General features: G+C 38.6%; 1 long non-coding RNA gene across 1 annotated transcript; it reads left to right on the top strand.

The window, feature by feature from the left end:
- Nucleotides 1-873: 873 nt before the first annotated feature.
- LOC147332714 (uncharacterized) lies at nucleotides 874-18,353 on the top strand. Its single transcript, XR_015128940.1, has 3 exons — nucleotides 874-1,324; nucleotides 1,420-1,522; nucleotides 18,023-18,353. It is a non-coding gene; the product is annotated as an uncharacterized LOC147332714 (long non-coding RNA).
- The last annotated feature ends 141 nt before the right edge of the window (nucleotides 18,354-18,494 follow it).

Raw genomic sequence — 18,494 nt, 5'->3', positions numbered from 1 at the left:
CGGTCACCAACCATTGATCAAAGATCAGTGATCTTTGAGTACCATTCATAGATAGTTTGGGAATGTCTGCAATCACAGCATTGTAAGATGTAAGTGACCCCATTGTGTATAGCAGCAGAGCCTTACATGTGAAAGAACCTCAGTTTGAGATCAGGAGAAGATGCAGTCCTTGCCTCAGGGTTGTCACAAGCTACTGTACTCATTTTTTTTTGGCCCCAAGGATGGATAAATAGGAGGGTTGTGTCAGGAAAGGCATCTGGTGCTAAATCTGTGCCAAAGCAAACATGTGGATCCCTCTGCTGTGGCAATCTCTTGAGAAATAAGGGATCAGCTTTGAGTTTTCTTTCTTTCTATTTGCCAGAAACAGAGTTCTAATTTTAAAACAATGCAAAAAAAAAATGTTTTTCTTCCTTAGTGTGACCAATGTTATATTTCTAATCACTAATTGTTTCCTCATTCGTAGTGCATTGGTCATTATCTTTGTTTATTAGAATCTGTCTTGTAGGCCCCATGACAAGTAGGCCTAACAAAGGGCTTGTTTTTTATAATTAGTTATGGACATTTTTGATTTTTCAGAAAACAGAAAACTTCTCTGTAGTGACATTTGAGGTTGTCATGGTGTTTTGAAGGTTAGACTTCATCCCTTGTCTTATGAACGTCACAGATGATGGCACAGACTGGAGTAAAGCCCCAGGGGATAAAGCGTGACATCAAGCATTATATCCAAAAGTTGGCCAAACTGTTTTCTCTCTCTTGCTCTTTCTCTCCTACACACACACACACACACACACACACACACACACACACACACACACACAAAAACAGTGCATGCGGCAGGAACTTTGGACGTGACTCGAAATAGCATGTAGCTTGTACAGTGCCCAGGACAGGCTGACAGCCAATTATCAACATCTTTGTCTCCACAGAATTCCTTTTTATATACATCCTCAATTCCAGTTCTGGACTTGAAAAGGAGACCATTTTTCTAGAGAGGGATTTCCTCCAATATCTCATCTCTCGGTGTCTCTGTGTGTTTTAACAGGCAGGCAGGCACTCCCATGGGGTTACAGTCTTGCAAGCTTTCCAGCTCCTGCCTACAAAGTGAGGAGGAATGCAAACCGTCTTGTGGCTGCTGCTGTATGTGCGAGGACTGGAGATATTGCTCTGACCATTGCTGTGACATCTGCTGCCAGATGTGTATGGATGTGTGCACTGGCCTCTGTCCTGCAGACTGCAGCTATTCCTTCTGCTATATCTGCCTTACATTTGTACAGAACTGTCTTGGTTTTTTCCAGCAAACAAACAGAAGCATAACGGAGACAGAGTAAGTATAATGGTGATAATTCAACTGTAATAATTCTTACCTGTGCATTTACTTCAGTTTCCTTAAATTTAACTTGGATGTTTTATCTGTTGTAGAACCAGTAGCAAGTCCACAACAGCATGCCAAGCGATTGTCTGACAAACCAAATGCAAAAAACTGACTTAGAGAAAAAGAAAATGAAAAAGAAAGCTTTACAAGGTAAGTTTCAGTTAGGAACGGATAATTTATTTTATTTGCTAATTTTGCTAATAAGAGGATTGTCCAAGGCAATGTTAAGTGTGCTGCACTTTTTATTTGAGGTATTTTGTCTGTCTTGAAATTTTACCCAAGGGTCCTAGTAATTAGATTTACTATAACATAATACCCCAATCCTTATCACCACCAAAAAGAGTTGGTACACTATGTAGAAAGTAATTATTTGCAAAATGTATTTATGCCAGTAACTAATTGAAACTAGTACAAAGAAAAGATACCGAATGCTGAAACAGAGACCTTTTCTTTTTAAAAGGTCTAGATCTTATTTTGAGTTTGGTGACAGCAACACATTTTCGAGAAGCTGAGACAGGGCACATATAGCACTGTGTTGCATCACCCCGTCTTTAACACTCTGTGTTTGGGAACTGAGGAGACTAATAGCTGTAGTTATTAGGCTGTTTTTCCCATCTTTGCTTGAAATAGAGTTTCAGTTGTTCCACTGTTGAGGCCTCCTTTGTTGAATTTTTCATTTTATAATGCAGCAAAGTGTGAATTCCAAAGAGGCCACTTTAGCACTCTCTGTTTGGCATTGTTTTGCTGAGATAAGCAACAGATTCTCTGATGGAGAGACTTTGTAGCAACACACACTTGCATATCGAGATTCAACAAACTGTGTTTACTGACAGTGTTCCTGAGTTCATGCAGTGATTTCCACTGCAGGGTCACAGAGAGAGAGAGAGAGAGTGGTGGTGGTGGTGGGGGTAATAACAACAATAACAATCAAACAGACACTTCACAAAGTATTTACATTTTTCCCAGTAAAGTCTTTTTCTTATGTCCAAAACATGACATTTAGTCCAGATTTGAGCTCATCATGAATGGCTTAGACCTCACAGGGTGAACTACAAACACTGAAATGGTTCAGATCAGGTCTGTTTACAGTATGTTAGCTGTCTGTTCGTAGTCAGTCAATATCAAAGTCAAAATTCCTATTTCTAGTCTTTATTTACCTGAGAAAGATTCGTACATTGCTGAAAAGTCTCAAATCCTGCACCTATTCATTTAGAGATTGTGGATATATGCATAAAACCAGTTTCACTTCCATATGTTTGACTCAAAAATATAAAATTAAATGCACCAATCATTTGTAATTAAAACTGCACCTAAAAATTAAAAACCATACCTAATTTAAATTTGGAGAGACCCCGCGATTGTCTTTTTGGATAGTGCCATTACTTTCCCACAATGGGCCAGGTAGGTTTCGTCAGGGAAACATGTAAGTGTGACAAAACAAACTCCCCCAAAAAATACTTTCACACTTTTGGATCGACTCAGATCACTTGGAACATAAACGGTTGCAAAGAGGGACAGTTGTTATTGAAACCAGGGGCGCCACCAAGGGGGGGCACTGGCCACCCCCTAAAATTTGCTGGCCCCTCCAGTGGGCCCCCCTGGGAAGATTGTCCTATGTCAGCAGTGTTGGGAAGGTTACTTTTAAAATGTATTCCATTACAGAATACAGAATACATGCCCCAAAATGTATTCTGTAACGTATTCCGTTACGTTACTCAATGACAGTAACGTATTCTGAATACTTTGGATTACTTAATATATTATCATGCTTTTTACAACAACGTGAATGTACTATTGCTGTGTGATGTATTACTATTACTGAAGGTCCGCGACTCCGAACTGTAGTAAAGGGACCTCTGGCTAATACAACGGGGTCCCTGTCGGCTCGTAGCCGAAAAATAGCTTTACTTTGTTGTGTGGGTCAACTTTGCTAGCAGAGACAGAGAGAGGCGTTGAAAGGCTGCTCCAACGGAACTTATTGTTTTCGGATGAAAACACGAACACAGTGTACAGTCGAGTCTTAATAGCTTACTTACAACTGGGCTCGTCAGGCACTCTTCTTGGCTGCAGTGGTTATTATTATATTTACATGCTTCCAGCTCCCGTTTTTCCTCGATGACAACTCGTACCTTTCTCTCCCTCCTCGCTCACAGACCCATAACGTGTATGGCAGTCCATTCTCCCTGCAACACGGACTACACTGCCCATGATGCTACATTCTTTAGAGCTATGCTTGTAGCATTCTGCCTGTTAGCTTAGCACAACAACAACAACGAAAAGGCGCTCTCTCACCCAGGAAACACACAGTCGCAGAGAGAGAGAGTCGCCCTGTAACCATGGCAACCGTAACGCTGCCGCCTGGAACAACAGAACGTAGCTGTCAAACAAAACCCAAACAGTCCTGACCCGCGACAAAATGAAACAGGAAAGTACCGCAGTGTAATCCATTTATTTCAACAAAGTAACTGTATTCTGAATACCACCTTTTTAAACGGTAACTGTAACGGAATACAGTTACTCATATTTTGTATTTTAAATACGTAACGGCGGTACATGTATTCCGTTACTCCCCAACACTGTATGTCAGTAATAATTCTAATAAACATGGCCACAAGAGAGAGGAAAAAACACCCTACAATGAAACACTAACTTGTTATTTATTACTGCTTAACCCTTTAAAACCGGTCAGAGAGGGCACACTCTTTTTTTTGTAACTATTTTTAAATCCCTGTAGAACCAGAACCACGTAAGCTAGCGCAATCATTTTTTTTGCATATGAAACCGGAGGAGTTGTACTTACATCTTATGCCATCAGCTTGACCTAGGTCACGGTTTCCTTACACATATGGCTTTGCAAAAATAGCATAAAAAGCACTTGCAGCATCAAAAACATATTCCAGAAACACGCTTTGCCGAACCGATCAGCTGTTCAAAACACTTCCCACGTTGGAATAGACGTCAGCACAAACTATCGCATGTCCGCCATTACGGGGCCTTATAAGCCTATATGGGTGTTTTTTAAAAGTCATGTTTGACTCTATCCTTTTCTGTATAGTTTCTGGGATGCTTAGAACTCAAATTGCACTGCTGGAAATAGTTTATTTTGATGCACATGCTGGGGTTTTTTTTGCAAATTTGGATTATAATATTTATTTTAGTTTTTCCTGCAGTATATAAAAATTGGTGTATCTCAAAAATAAAACTATGAAGACACTCAAAATATATTTCCTGTTGTTGGAAACTATTTTGTGCAACTTTTTTGTATTTTATTTTTGAGGGATAAACCTCTTAAACTAGAAATTTATGTAAAAAAAAACAAAACAAAAAACAAAACAAAACAAAAGCCCACAAACAATTTTCATTTTCTTTGTAGTTTAGTGCACTTATTTGCAATTTATGTAGTTACTATGGACATACATATATTCAGTGTTGGGGAGTAACGGAATACATGTACCGCCGTTACGTATTTAAAATACAAAATATGAGCAAAAACGGGAGCTGGAAGCATGTAAATATAATAATAACCACTGCAGCCAAGAAGAGTGCCTGACGAGCCCAGTTGTAAGTAAGCTATTAAGACTCAACTGTACGCTGTGTTCGTGTTTTCCTCCGAAACAATAAGTTCCGTTGGAGCAGCCTTTCAACGCCTCTCTCTGTCTCTCGCAAGAAAAGTTGACCCAGACAATAAAGTAAAGCTATTTTTCGGCTACGAGCCCGACACGGAACCCGACGTATTAGCCAGAGGTCCCTTTACCACAGTTCGGAGCCAGGAACCTTCAGTAACAGTAATAAATCACAGCAATAGTACATTCACGTAGTTATAAACAGCATGATAATATATTAAGTAATCCAAAGTATTCAGAATACGTTACTCTCATTGAGTAACGTAACGGAATACTTTACAGAATACATTTTGGGGCATGTATTCTGTAATCTGTAATGGAATACATTTTAAAAGTAACCTTCCCAACACTGCATATATTACAATTTGGGCTATAACGGTTGTATTGATGTATAGCAACTTGAAATGCTCTCAAAAATGGGACTACAGCATGTAAAAATGTAAAGATAAGCTCTGGCGGACTTGGTTCTATGGTAGGTCTTAAAGGGTTAAAATAGATATGGATTTCAAAATCTTATTTGGTTTTCATATGTACCTACTTTCAGTGAACTTTAATAGCTGGAATTAACTAGGCAAATAAGTCTTTTCTCTTTCTCTCTTTTGCCATATTTTCCAAGTAACCTATATTTGACAACAGCATAATAAAAATGGAAAATTTTATTTATTTATTCCTTTTAGTTTATTTGGTGTACCACCCCAATATTTTTAGTGACCCAAATATGACCACTCCTATAAAAAATAATAAATAAATAAATTCTGGAGGCATCACTGATTGAAACTTGAATCCTATTACTATATGAGTAAAACTGGTTTTAGGTTTTAATCCTGGGTGACTGAGGTTGAGGAGGTGTAGTGAGTCATCCACTAATCAAAAGGCTGGCGGTTCAATTACTGTCGTGTCAGCAGAGGTGGGAAGTAACGAAGACTGTACTTAAGTACAATTTTCATGTGTCTTTGCCTGAGTAGTTGTTTTTCGGACAACATTTTGCTTTTACTTCCTGCATTTTTAAACAAACATTGGTATTTTCAACTCCTTACATTTTCAAAACAGGCTTGTTACTTTAGGTTCAGCTCTAGCTTTTATACTCAGGAGTTAAAGTGGTCTGGATGGAGTGCAGGTGTTGTGTTTGCGGCACTTCAGAATCTAGCTATTGCTGCAGAGGAGGAGGAAATGTACGGAAGAGGATTAGGGCCACTGGGGAGGAAAAAAGTGAGGGCATTTTTTTCTCTCTCCAGAATTCTGAGGAAAAAGGTCAGGTTGAAGTTAGAATTATGGGAAATTATAAAAAAGAAAGATGTCCCCAATTTTTTTTTCCAGTGGCCCTAATCATCTTCCGTAGAAGGAAGTATGAAAGGAGTGATGTTTTTCAGTGGCAGGTAATTTCAACATTTCTATCACCTCAACAAATATCAGCAAACGCACAAACTGTTTGTGTGCAGTTTGTCACAGTGTGTTGCTAGCTAAAGGTCCAGCTGCTGTATTTCACAGGGAGACAAAAGAAAAGGGAAAAGTTCACTCTGAGATGGAGAAAAATATAAGAAAAGACAGGCAGGAGAAGAAGAGAGGTTAGATTTAAAGGTAAGGGCACCTCAGTGACACTTGATGAAGTGAAATAAAATTTTTAGATGTAATAATTTTTTAATCACATGCTATATTTGTATATGGTGTGTTTTGATAAATTATGTATTTTCATATTGGGAAACATCCTGCAAAATAATTTCAGCTACACAAACTTTTTTGTTATTGAAATGTTGCATGAAAATACTAGATAGTTTTGCCCCAGATAAACAAGTTACTTTACAATAATGTGCTGAAATCACAGTAAAACATTATGCTGGACTGCTGCACAGTACCTCTGGTGATCACTGTAAGAGGCAGGTTACATCAAGTGTGGCAGAGATTAATTTGCATTTAACTTTATATCAACTGTATACTGTCTAGTGTAAAGACAGTATAAACAGTATAGTGTCAGTGCAGGAGATGGACATCAGTCAAGCTGGACTCATCTTACTGATTAAGTGTGCAGGCAAAGTCACCCTTTACAACAGAACATAGTTTTTTGTTTTTTTTCCTATCTACATAACAGATTGAAGCTTTCAGGTGAATTGGAATTTAGATTGGAATAATATTTGCATTCTCATGTACTAATATTGTTTTATATCATATTATATTATTATAGCGCAAAGTTCAGTTATCTTTTTACAAAAATGGTTAGTAGAATTGTCCTTCACAGTGCTACTTCCCCCCCCCCCCCCCCCCCCCCAAATAAAATACAATAAAAACAGCACAGTTACTGTGTGCAGTCCCAAATTTAGTTACATATTTTCATTACAAGGAGCTACTTTTTACTTTCTTACTTTGAGTACATTTCAGAGCCTGCACTTTTTTACTTTTACTTGAGTAAAAAAGTAGCTTCAGTACTTCAACCTTTACTGGAGTATTTTTAAACATGGATATCTATCCTTCCACTTAAGTACAGAAAGTCTGTACGTTTGCCATCTCGGCTCTTCAAGGCCATATAAAATTGTCCTCGGGGAAGTCGAACCCTACGTTACCCCGAATGCCTTCTTTCACTGTGTAAGAGATAAATAAACTGCTTGAGGTGCATAGAATAAGACTGTACAAATGGGTGAATCATGGTGTGAAAGTGCTTTGAGTGGTCAATATAAGTAGTTTTCCATTTACCAATTTGGAACAGTTTTTAAAATGGGAAGGAATGGCACGAAAGAATGGTGGGAGAGAGATCCAGGATGTGATTGAGTTGTGCTTGAGGGGAAAATTTGGCATGTAATATGATGTGAGACTGGTCTCAAACATGCAGGTTGTATGCAAAATCAAATTAGCCATTCAGTACACATAAAACAATGCATCAATTTGAATACAACAATAATAGAGACAGCAGAGAACACTGCATGTGTGATTAGAAAAGATGCCAAGAAGCAGTATTTATGCTAAACACTCGGTCGAAAAGGATGAGCAGAGTTAAAACATAGATCATCTCTTTGGAGAAGCATTGCTATAAACTGCAAGGTAAAACTGACTCAAAGCACTGAATGTGAAGCTGATTGATATGCTGATAAAACTGCGGTGGTATGTTACCTTATTTGATAATTGAAGTCAAACATAAGCTTTTTAGCTTCCAATGGACTCTGCAGTTATGCCTAATATTGCTAACTTAATAACATTACACATTTCTTACAAAAGTCTATCAAACAAGAGTTGTTCCTGAGCAGTATAAAGTGAGTACTTTTCCATGTTTATACTGTTTATACTTGTTAAGTACCGTAAATTCCATCTTGCCAGTAATAAACGGCTGAGAGAATGAACGTTCTGTTAGCTTGACCCGCAGTACACCCTGCACAAAACTGAGTGGTCAGAGAAATGTTATTTTGTTCTTTAAATCAGATTGATTGACATGCATGTATTGAAGAGTGATGGCTTCCTCCCCCACCAGCTGTTAAACCAAGCAACAGGCTGCAGATCTGAGGCAGAAATAAGAAATGCTGAAACCTTGACAACAGGTATACATTTAAAAAAAAAAAAAAAAGCATCTAGCGATTGTTTGCATATGCATTCATGTGCGAATTTGTAAGTGGTTTATGTGGGAGGTTGAACTATGGGGAATTATTTATTTTCTCAGTTAGATATTGAATAGAATCTATAAATCTTCATAAAGGACAAATGATGTAACATAAGATAAAAGGCCAGGACTCTCACAAGAAGTGTTTCCTTCTTCTTATTTATTTTTTTGTGAACAGCAGCCCTGACAACGAGCTTAGCATTATCGCTACCATCACGTCTGAACAAAAGAGCTCTCTGAACAAAAGGGATATTTTGTTCTGAGAGCTTTCCTCCTCCTGGGTCACACCCATGTGTTATCAGAGACTGTAATTTGGACTCATGTCACCACGGGGTTTTTTTTGTTTTGTTTTGTTTGTTTGTTTTTTCTTTTTGTTGCAGATCAGTTCATGTGGAGAGATTAATTTCTTTTGTGACTGGATGTTCGATTTACAGAGGATTTTTCTTTTTTTTTTCTTTTTTTTCCCAGCTCAGTCAATATAGGCTTTGAGAGTCAAACAGAATCCCTAACATCATCACAGCCTAAGTGTTGCATTTTTCACATGAGAGATAAACTGTAGAAATAGCCTCATATCTGCAATATTACCCTTCCCTGCCTACTTCGGAGCGCTTCTTAGATGCTGGCAAGATTGTTTTGCACTTTGAGGCAAACAAAAATATAATTTGGTTTCACACACTGTACAATCTCATATCTCTGTGCGAGATAAGGGCGCCTGAGGCCACCAGGTGCTGTTTGCTTCTGCTGAATTAGACCTTTTTATTATCTTCCACAAAACTGCGAGTTTATGGAAATGTTTAGGAATTGTGAGTGAGCCATGTCAAGCAGCAAAAAGAAGCCTAGAGTAAGGCCTCATGAGGAAAAGCTAACATCACACAATATAATGGGCTGCACTGTGTACCCGGCTTTACTCATATCTTTTCTCATTTCATCCTCCTCTCTGCCCCTCTGGATAAAGCATGCAGGCTAAGTTTGCTCTTTAAACTCACTTTTCCCTACGGGATGTTTGTAAAAGTAACTCCTAACAGTCTGAAACATTTGAGAATCTAAGTCGGAATAAGCTAATGAGTTATGTGTTAAGATCATAAAGATGTTCAAATTGCTGCCTTTGAGAAGATTCTTTGGTAAATCTAATTTCTTATTCATCGTCATTGCCTGTCAGGAAAACTATAAAAAAAACACTGGCAAGCTTAAAATTCATTCGGTTTGGCGTAGGGCTGAAACATGGGCAAGAACTAATTATTTTTTTGTGTGGATCTTGATCATTTTTTAAATTGCCAAATACTCTTAGTGAATGATTGTGCTCTTCTAAGCTTTTTTGAATCTTCTTCTCGTTCTTCCTCTTTTATTTTTCTGCCCTGTGATGATCTTTAAATATCTTATTGTTTGCAAATAGTAGAATGTGTCTACACAACATGGTAGCAGTGATAGAAAGTGAGGTTGAGCCCACAAATGACTGAGGATCTACCTCGGAGATGTGCAGCAGGAAGAAATTTTAAGATCTTGTGATTTTTTTTTTTTCTCTCACCTTTGCTGTCTTCCTTCTTCCTCCCTCTGTCTTATCTCTTTGTGGCTGAGCACATTTCTCTCACCCCACCCGTCTATGTTCTCTTCTCATGAATTGCATTGCTTTTACTGAAAGTCTTCTGGTTAGGAGTGGAGAAAGGCATTGTGTGCTGCTGTCAGTCAACTAGATTACAGCTCTAGAGGATCCTCATTGTTCAGACTCCAAAAATAAGTAGATGGCGCCTAACTTTGCTGGCCAGATATATCTGAAGATGTCTGTGTTTTTCCCCATATTTGGAAGGCTGTGAAACAAAAAAGTCAACATGAAAAACAGAATTGGATGAGTAAATTTGATTTTGATTCAGCAAAGCTGTTATGATGCATTCCAGCCTGAGATACGGACAGATCCTCGACTCTAATAAGCAGAAGATAATTAGGCGCATGTAATCTAAACCTTCAGGCATTTTCTGTTTTGCTATCCATCAAACAGTTGGTTCTCTGTTCACTTGTCCACACTGACTAAGCTTTCACCTTATAGCTGACCCCTCCTTAACTGAGAGATGCCTATTACTTCTGTGAAAACCCTTCATTCATCCTTAGTACCACAGATGCACAAGGCTTACTGCCTGGAAAGGGATCTCAGCTGATAAAAGATTATTGCTCCTAATCTGTCCAAATCAAACCCTCTGCCCATCACAAAACTCAGTTAGAATAAAAATAAATAAAAAATAAGCCCTTTAAAGTACTGGCGTCCTCTTTTCACTCACAAAATTGTTTGGATGGTTTGGGTCTGGACATGCAGCTTTGAGCATTAGAAATTCTTCAGAGCGCAGCGTCACCTGGTAAATCTCCTATTATGATATGAAGTGAGTAGTGGCTTTAAAAGTTGAAAAAAGGGCCAGTGGTGTGTTTTCAAGCTCACTTGCAAGAGAGTAGTGCACAGACCTTCTCTCTTTACCTTCCTGCTGTGTGCCAGGTTTTGAGATTCCATAGATGTACAGGTGAGACTTTCTGAAGATGGGCATGGGCAGCTGGTAGGAGGGGGGCGATGAGTTTTTTTTTCTTTTTTTTTTCCTGCTGAAATTGGATTTTATTTTTGTCCACTCCGAGACCTCCATCTTATCCTGCAACCCAGTCCTCCCACTCAATTTCCATCTCACCGTGTGAAAATTGGAGTGATATAAAGATGTGAGCTTCAGATTGAGAAGACAGTCAGCGATGGTAATAAGGAGGGCAAGGGAATGGCAAAAGATAGAGACAGTGAGATATAGGGGAAAGCGTGAGATCGAGGCCAGACAAGGTAGCAGCACACAGATTTCTGGATTTCCAGAGCACAGCAGCAAATGTCTGGACCAAATTTTTTTATGATAGCTTTTACTCGAGTGGGGAAACACACTCTGTTGCTGGCACACTCAGCAAAAGGATTTCCTTCAAAATAGAAACAACTAAAAATATATTTATCTGTGTATAAAAAATATATTCATAAGAAATTAGCAGTGTAAAAATGATCAGTTAATTAATAGTAAGCCTGACTGACATAACAGTTTTTTGGGGGTTTTTTTGTTTTGTTTTTTTTTGGCCACTTGAAATTCAAAACGTGGACAAAACCAAACACAGACGACCCCCACCTTTTACTACTACCCCTTCTCCCCCTCGTTTCATTTGGACAGAGTGAGCAAGAGAGACACTATCTCATTAATGTGACAGAGACATTGCTCATTTTGGATGCATAACACACAGTGATTTGATAACAGGGCGGTCAAACAAAATCGCTTTACTTCAAATGCATTCCCAATCCTATTTTAACAATAGAACGTATTTAACAGATTCACCAGCTTGCTTAAAAAGAAGAGGAAACCATTAGCTTAAAACTAAAGAGTGGAATCAATTAATAGAACCCAGCCATAATAGTGTGTTGGGATGGTTTGTGCGCAGTTACTTTGCATTCATAATGTATAGGCTGACAGCCCATTAGACACTATTAAAAGGAAATCAGATTCTGGCCTTCCTCCAAAGCCATTAGCCAGTGGGGTCAGCCTGAAGACAAACCGGTAATTGACCAATAGATTCAGGTAAATTGTTGGTCCCTGAGAGAAACAACAATTTTGTTAATTGCATTTTTAACAGCGGATGAAGGGATTACAGGTGCATAATAGCAATGACAGTGCTGTAATGGACCCAGCAATTAGACAGTACTATTACTTACATTTCTGTAAACACATCTCCCCTTAGCACTAATGCAAACATCAAAGTAATGAAAAACTGTTGTGGCAAATTCTGATTCTGCATCGGAAGAAGTCAAGAGCCTTAAAAGGTGAGCAGAATAAAACACATAGATAGTAAAGAAGGCCTAGTTATGAGTTTTACATGAATGAACAGGCAGTTTGCTTGCTAGATATAAAATGTAATTTCACTGGATGGCAACAAAACCTCAGGAGCTAACTGTCAGTCACACTAATGGACAATAACAGTAAGGTCAATGCTTGTTATGGTGTATTGTGTGTGAGTGTGTGTGTGTGTGTGTGCGCACGTGTGCAAAGAGTCTTTTACTTTTCACGGTTGTGTCTGACATTAGCCTGTTAGGTATGAACAGATAACCATTCTTGACCATGATATGGTCAAGCTTCTTGCAAATCATTGTCAAGGATCAAGGTCCCATTAATCTGTCTGAGCAGACACACTCATGAGCAATATTTGTAGTGCCAGTGTGCATTTAAACCACAGTGTTCTCTGTGCTTAATCCACCTTTTGTTGGAAAAAATTTTCCATGAATAAAAATGTACCGTTATTGCCATTAAACAGAATCAAGCAGAGCCCCTGAAGAAATGCATTCATAAGTACTCCTTTCAGATAAACTGTAACAAAGGATAACTGATTGTTGCACCAACATTTATTAGGACACTGGATAAATGTGTGGCACTTTCTTTCAGTCCCTGAGGTTTACATATGTTATACACATCCACTAACTGCTACAGACTGGGGTTTTTCTAAATGAGTGTGTTGGCTTGGTGCTACAGGACTGATTACAAACTTGATCTCACATTAAACTACAGACTTGAATTTGATGAATGCAAGAGAACCCAGATAGCAGCTAAACAATTACTGGGTGCACTCTAATTTGCTTGCAGGCGGCATGCTCTGACTCCATACAGCCTAAGCCTCAACTCTCTGACCTTCCGTAGACAGACCCTCCTGGTCAAACATGGGTTAGCTGCCTGGCTGATAGGGAGGAGGAGGTGGGGGATGTAGACCCCTTCGCCCTGCAGGTATGACTTTCGACAGTGGAAGCGACCTGCTGCTTGGTTACAGTGATGAACGACTTTGCCTACCCTCTGATAATTGCTCACTCAGGGGCAGAGAGAGGTCCATTAATCAAAATGAGCTGAGGTACTGCAGCGCTCCACCACCTATGGCACACACCTCAGCATGCCCAACAGCCTCCGGGGAAGACCTGGAGGCACTGTCTTCAAAAGAGTTAAGGTCAGGACAGTGCCATCCTCCAATGACAGCCACTGCCACTGTCTGATGGTGTACAATCTAACAAACTGAACAGAGAAGTCATGAGAGGAAGAGGGGAGGGTCCCATTAATTGATTTTCAATTGGAAGATTCTGTCAACCTTAACTTGAAACAAGTTGCTGCTGTGGGATTTTAATACCGCCTTTGTTGACACGTCAATAAAGAAAGGGTTAAGATGGGCTGGAGGGTCGCAGCCTTTATTCTAGTATGACAAACTGAGGAAATACAGCAAAAATAAAGGCCTGTGGTTGATTTTTGCAATAACCGATTAGCTGGGATGCCTGTTTTGTCAATGGTGACAGTCATTTATTTTTTCTCCTAAAAAAAGAAATGGATGCAGGCTGATCGTTTTGCCTTAAGACTCAAATCTATTACTATTGTAAAGGGATAAGGAGACAACATTGCTCCCTAACTCAGATTGATGGGAACCATAGTATCTTATTTTTTTGGCTTTTTAGATGAAATTTAATTTGCACAGATGCAAGTTGTCAAGCTTTGATTTAACTTTAACTTTTCTTTGAGCCTTCTACGGGCGAGTACGTAGTTATGTTATATCTGTTTCCTCTCTGCTGTCATTATTCAGCACGAATGCAAAACAATTAAAGTTAATATTTTCTGTAGCAGAGTTAAAAATACACCTTATCAGTAAACTTGCATCTCTTAAGATGTTGTCAGCTATGACATGGCATCATCGGGCATGCGAGTCTGTTTACAAATGGCATCTTTCTTTTCTTTCTTTTTTTTTTTAATCTTGTTATTTTTTTTAATCATTCATTTCAGTAAACATCATTTGCACTTCTAACTCTGAAGCTCTATGCTGACTTGTAAAGATTGTTATGAGAGGGTACTGTTTTTGTATGCATCGTATTTATCTTATCTGTGGGCCTTGGCATTGCCCTGCAGGATTTTGTTTATGCACAGTACAAAATCACCATAACCTTAACCATGACCTCAACCTTGAATCTTTATCAATAATAAAACCACGATGCAAGTTGAGAATGATGAAGTTCAATTGCCTTTTTAATGAACAGTCTTCTTGGGTCGTTAACAGGGTGCACTCGGGCCAGTAAGGTTAGACATACTAAGTTTAAAAGAACAGTTTTTCCAAAATTAATTTGAAGAAAAAAAGAAAAGAATAAATATCATTCCTTAACATGTAGCACTATTCAGCTATTATAGCTGCATTAATACAACCATTGCATGATCAATAGCTCATAAGTGGCTCAATATTTTTATAACACTGTATCAAGTGAAAAGGAGAAAACAAAGGAGTCACTTAGAGTGATAAACACACAGAAAATCATCACCTGGGTCTGAAGCTGGCCTTGGCTTTATGGATCTTGAAAGTGAATTTCATCCAATGATTAGCTGCCAGTCCCAACAGCTTTACCGTTTCGGTTCAGTACTCTGCTTATAGCACTGTTTTTGACCACAGCAGCCCATGTGTTTTCATCAAACTAGCTCTGATAAACTCACAGTGCACATATCTACCCCAGAACCAAACAATTAAAGATCTGCTAGTGAACTTAGCGGAACATTTAGCACACAAAACTGTCAGATATTTTCCTCGGGAGCTAAAAGAATGAATATTGGATTTAGAAACACACTCTAAACAAAAGATAATATTTTAACTGTTGACTGTGTAAATAAGCAACTTTACTATACTTGCTTGAAGGGCGGTGATATACCATAGTTGTGTTTACAAGTTTTTCCACTGCCCACAAGTAGCTGAAAGTTGTTTTTATATATTTAATAAAATGGTAACACTTTGTTCTAGTTTTCACTGATAGCTCTAGTATTTATGGTGCAATATTTTTCCACTGATCATGAATGCAAGGTGAGGCGAACAGGGGTTAAGGTGAGCAGCAAATTGGAGACCATCACTCATGTCAAATGCAGTTATTAAACCTATGGCCCAGTGCTTACCGTAAATGCCAGTGTTTGATCTTATTATTTTAGGATGACGTGTGCTATGTAAATTATTACAACTATGTAAATCAGTTGGGATGGCATGGTGTTGCCCTGTCACCTTGGAGCAAGAAGGGTCTAGGTTTAAGTCTCTTGTTTATCTTTTTTTGTCTTTCTATTGCTTTTTTCCATGTCCCCCACTGTGCCTGCATGGATTTCCTTTGAGTGCTCCGGGTTAATTGTTGCTTTTAAATCAGCCACTTGTATGAATATGAAAGCGTGTTTCTTTGTTATCTTTGTTATAGATTGGTGCGCTGCATTTTGCCCTGTGTCATCTGGGAGAGGCTCCAGCCCCCTCTGAACATTAAGTTAGCTAAGTAGTTAAGAAAATGGATCATGAATGGATCATGAATGAATCAATTTAAACTGAGTATAAGTGTGAGTGGAAAGGGAACAGAACATTGTGGGAAGAAGCGGAAACTACTGTGGGTCTGTGTCACAGTGAAAATCAGAAACGGTGCCAAGGCCAAGGCTGCTGTATGGCAGCAATGACTGCAGGATAGTGCCTTTGAGTTTGTGGAAAGTTTTCAAGTTTACAAAATGTATCAAATTAATTTGAAGTGCAAACTGTATGAACAATATCTTGCCAAGTTAAGAACTCCCCAGATGAGGTAGGTGTATCATTTTCAAGGTCTACAATCAAGAGATGTTCTGATGAATAGAAATACAGATGGTTTACAACAAGGTGCAAACCACTGGTTACACTCAAGAACAGGAAGGGCAGACAGCATGTAAAACATTCAAGACAAAACTCAATGCAGAGACCCACAAACAAGCAGCAACTATAAGTGACTGTAGTTAAAGACCTGGCAAAGAATCTCAGGTAGGTAAACACGGCATATTGAGATCAGTGGGTCTTAGATAGTAGTCACTGACTTTCTTCCAGGCAGTAAAAGCAATCTTTGTATTTAAAATCATGATAGTTCGTTCACTTACTTTTGAACCTTGGAAAAATTTATTAAAATATACAAAAATGGCTATAATTCTTAAGCTTGTGCAAACTTTTTGTAAAGGCCCTTGAATCAAAGGTGAAAGTTTGAACTTCATTCACATCTTAAGTGTTTTATTTAAACTCCCCTGTGGCGCTGCATAGATGCAAAATTACAAACGTAGCAAAACAAATTCAAACAAAACTGTCATTGATCTGCATTACATTTGATGTGGTCATGTTGTAGCTGAAAAGAATTTGCCTTGGAAATAAGCTGGGAGAAAGTGATGCAGAAACAATGAAGAAAGAATTTTGATTACTTTTTACAGTCAGACTGCTTTGCTGTTGCTTGATTATTGAACTCTACTTGCATATTTCTGTTAACATTGACAGTGAATAATGAAAGTGTTCGGAATGACTCTCACCCAGCTACCTGCCTCGACGACTCCTCTAGCTCCTTACTTCCGTAATGTGTTTTTAGAGGGTTCTGAGTTATTCCACATCACACAGCTGGTCATTAAATCTCACAATAAACTATTTCCATCATTTCTACACAATTTTCAGGCAGCCCCACCTATGTCACGGTCCAGTTTATTTGCTTTGTTTGTCACTGCTGTCCTGTCCTTTCCCTGTGTGTGTGTACACACATTGGCTATAACGAGAAGCAGGAGAGGGAGCCTTGGCATCATGGACTCACATTATTGTCCTTGCATCATATAGCCTATAGAGGTTTTATTCCGGTATTAGTTCTGCCCATCACATTAGACTGGACATCACCAAGGTGATTGGGACCTACAGAGTAAACGACCAGTAATGAATGCCGAGAGAAATATATGGCATGGTAACTTTCATTTAAAAAAAGGTCCTCTCCCAGCAGTGTGCTCAGTCAATCCATTTTACAGGTGTAAAGATGGAAGAACTGTGCTCTCACTCACACCACAGCTCATCTTCCAGACAGTTGCATGAATTAATAGCAGACTGGGGGCTCATAGTGCCACCTCAGTCTTCACTCACTATGAAGACAGGTACTGTGGGGCTGCCAGCGCTCCTGGTTTCAGCTGTCTTGCCCACAGGACATATTCAAGAAGCTTCCACCAGGCATGTCCATTCAGCCTTTGAAATAATTACAACTGTTCATTCAGCTTGCAAACAGGAAACCAAATCATTACCTTCACAGCATCTAATTAATTTGCTGTTAGACAAGAAGACCTACCTTTTAACTCTCTAAATATCCATTTTTATTTCACTTTGGCCAAAGATGCAATGATAATTCCTTTCAAGAGTGTTCGGTTGTTCTGTTATGCTCTGTTTAATGCTCTGTTTAATGTTCAGTAGTACGCTATAGCAATAAAGTGATTGATCTTTTTGTTGTATGCCAGATATACCACTGTTGCCTCTCTGTCAGGCACCAGTACCTTAACTGCATGTATAGACAGAACCTGAGAATTAGTCAAAAAGAGTGATGGTGTGTTCAAGGTGAAAACTAACTCCTTAGCGTTTGCTCATCCGTCTTCCTTCTCTCATTCACAGGACTATGGTGCTCCATGAAAACCTGTTCTGCACTGCCAAAAAGCAGTCCTGTTGTTTAAAACTAATGAAGACCCAGCAGGCTCAACTGTCCTCAAGCTGTAATAAAGTACTTGGTAACACTTTCCTATGTGCTTCTTCTGTGGTGTGCAAGGGCAAATGTACAGCGTAGTAAATAGTATAAACCTCTTTTTTTTCTTTCTTTCTTTCTTTTTTTTTTAAATTCAGGGACCAATGTAATGCATTGGAAAATAACAAGTGGAAACAGTTTGCTGTTTTTTGTTGAATATATATATATTTGAGGTCTCTGAATTAGTTTGCCTGTGTAGAAGAAAGCAAGAACCACTATATATATATATATATATATATATATATATATATATATATATATATATATATATCATAAAGCAAATGACTGAAAAGTATATCAGGTGTAAAGAAATGGTTATCATTACATGCTCCTCTTATTTGCCAA

The sequence above is a fragment of the Aulonocara sp. 'chitande type north' Nkhata Bay genome, linkage group LG4 (assembly GCF_057382095.1).
Source record: "Aulonocara sp. 'chitande type north' Nkhata Bay isolate Kocher_YH1m ecotype deep benthic linkage group LG4, A_spYH_male_GT1.1, whole genome shotgun sequence".
Taxonomy (NCBI): Eukaryota; Metazoa; Chordata; class Actinopteri; order Cichliformes; family Cichlidae; genus Aulonocara; species Aulonocara sp. 'chitande type north' Nkhata Bay.
Note: the sequence above shows the minus strand (reverse complement) of the source record. Positions and strands in the feature narration are given on the sequence as shown.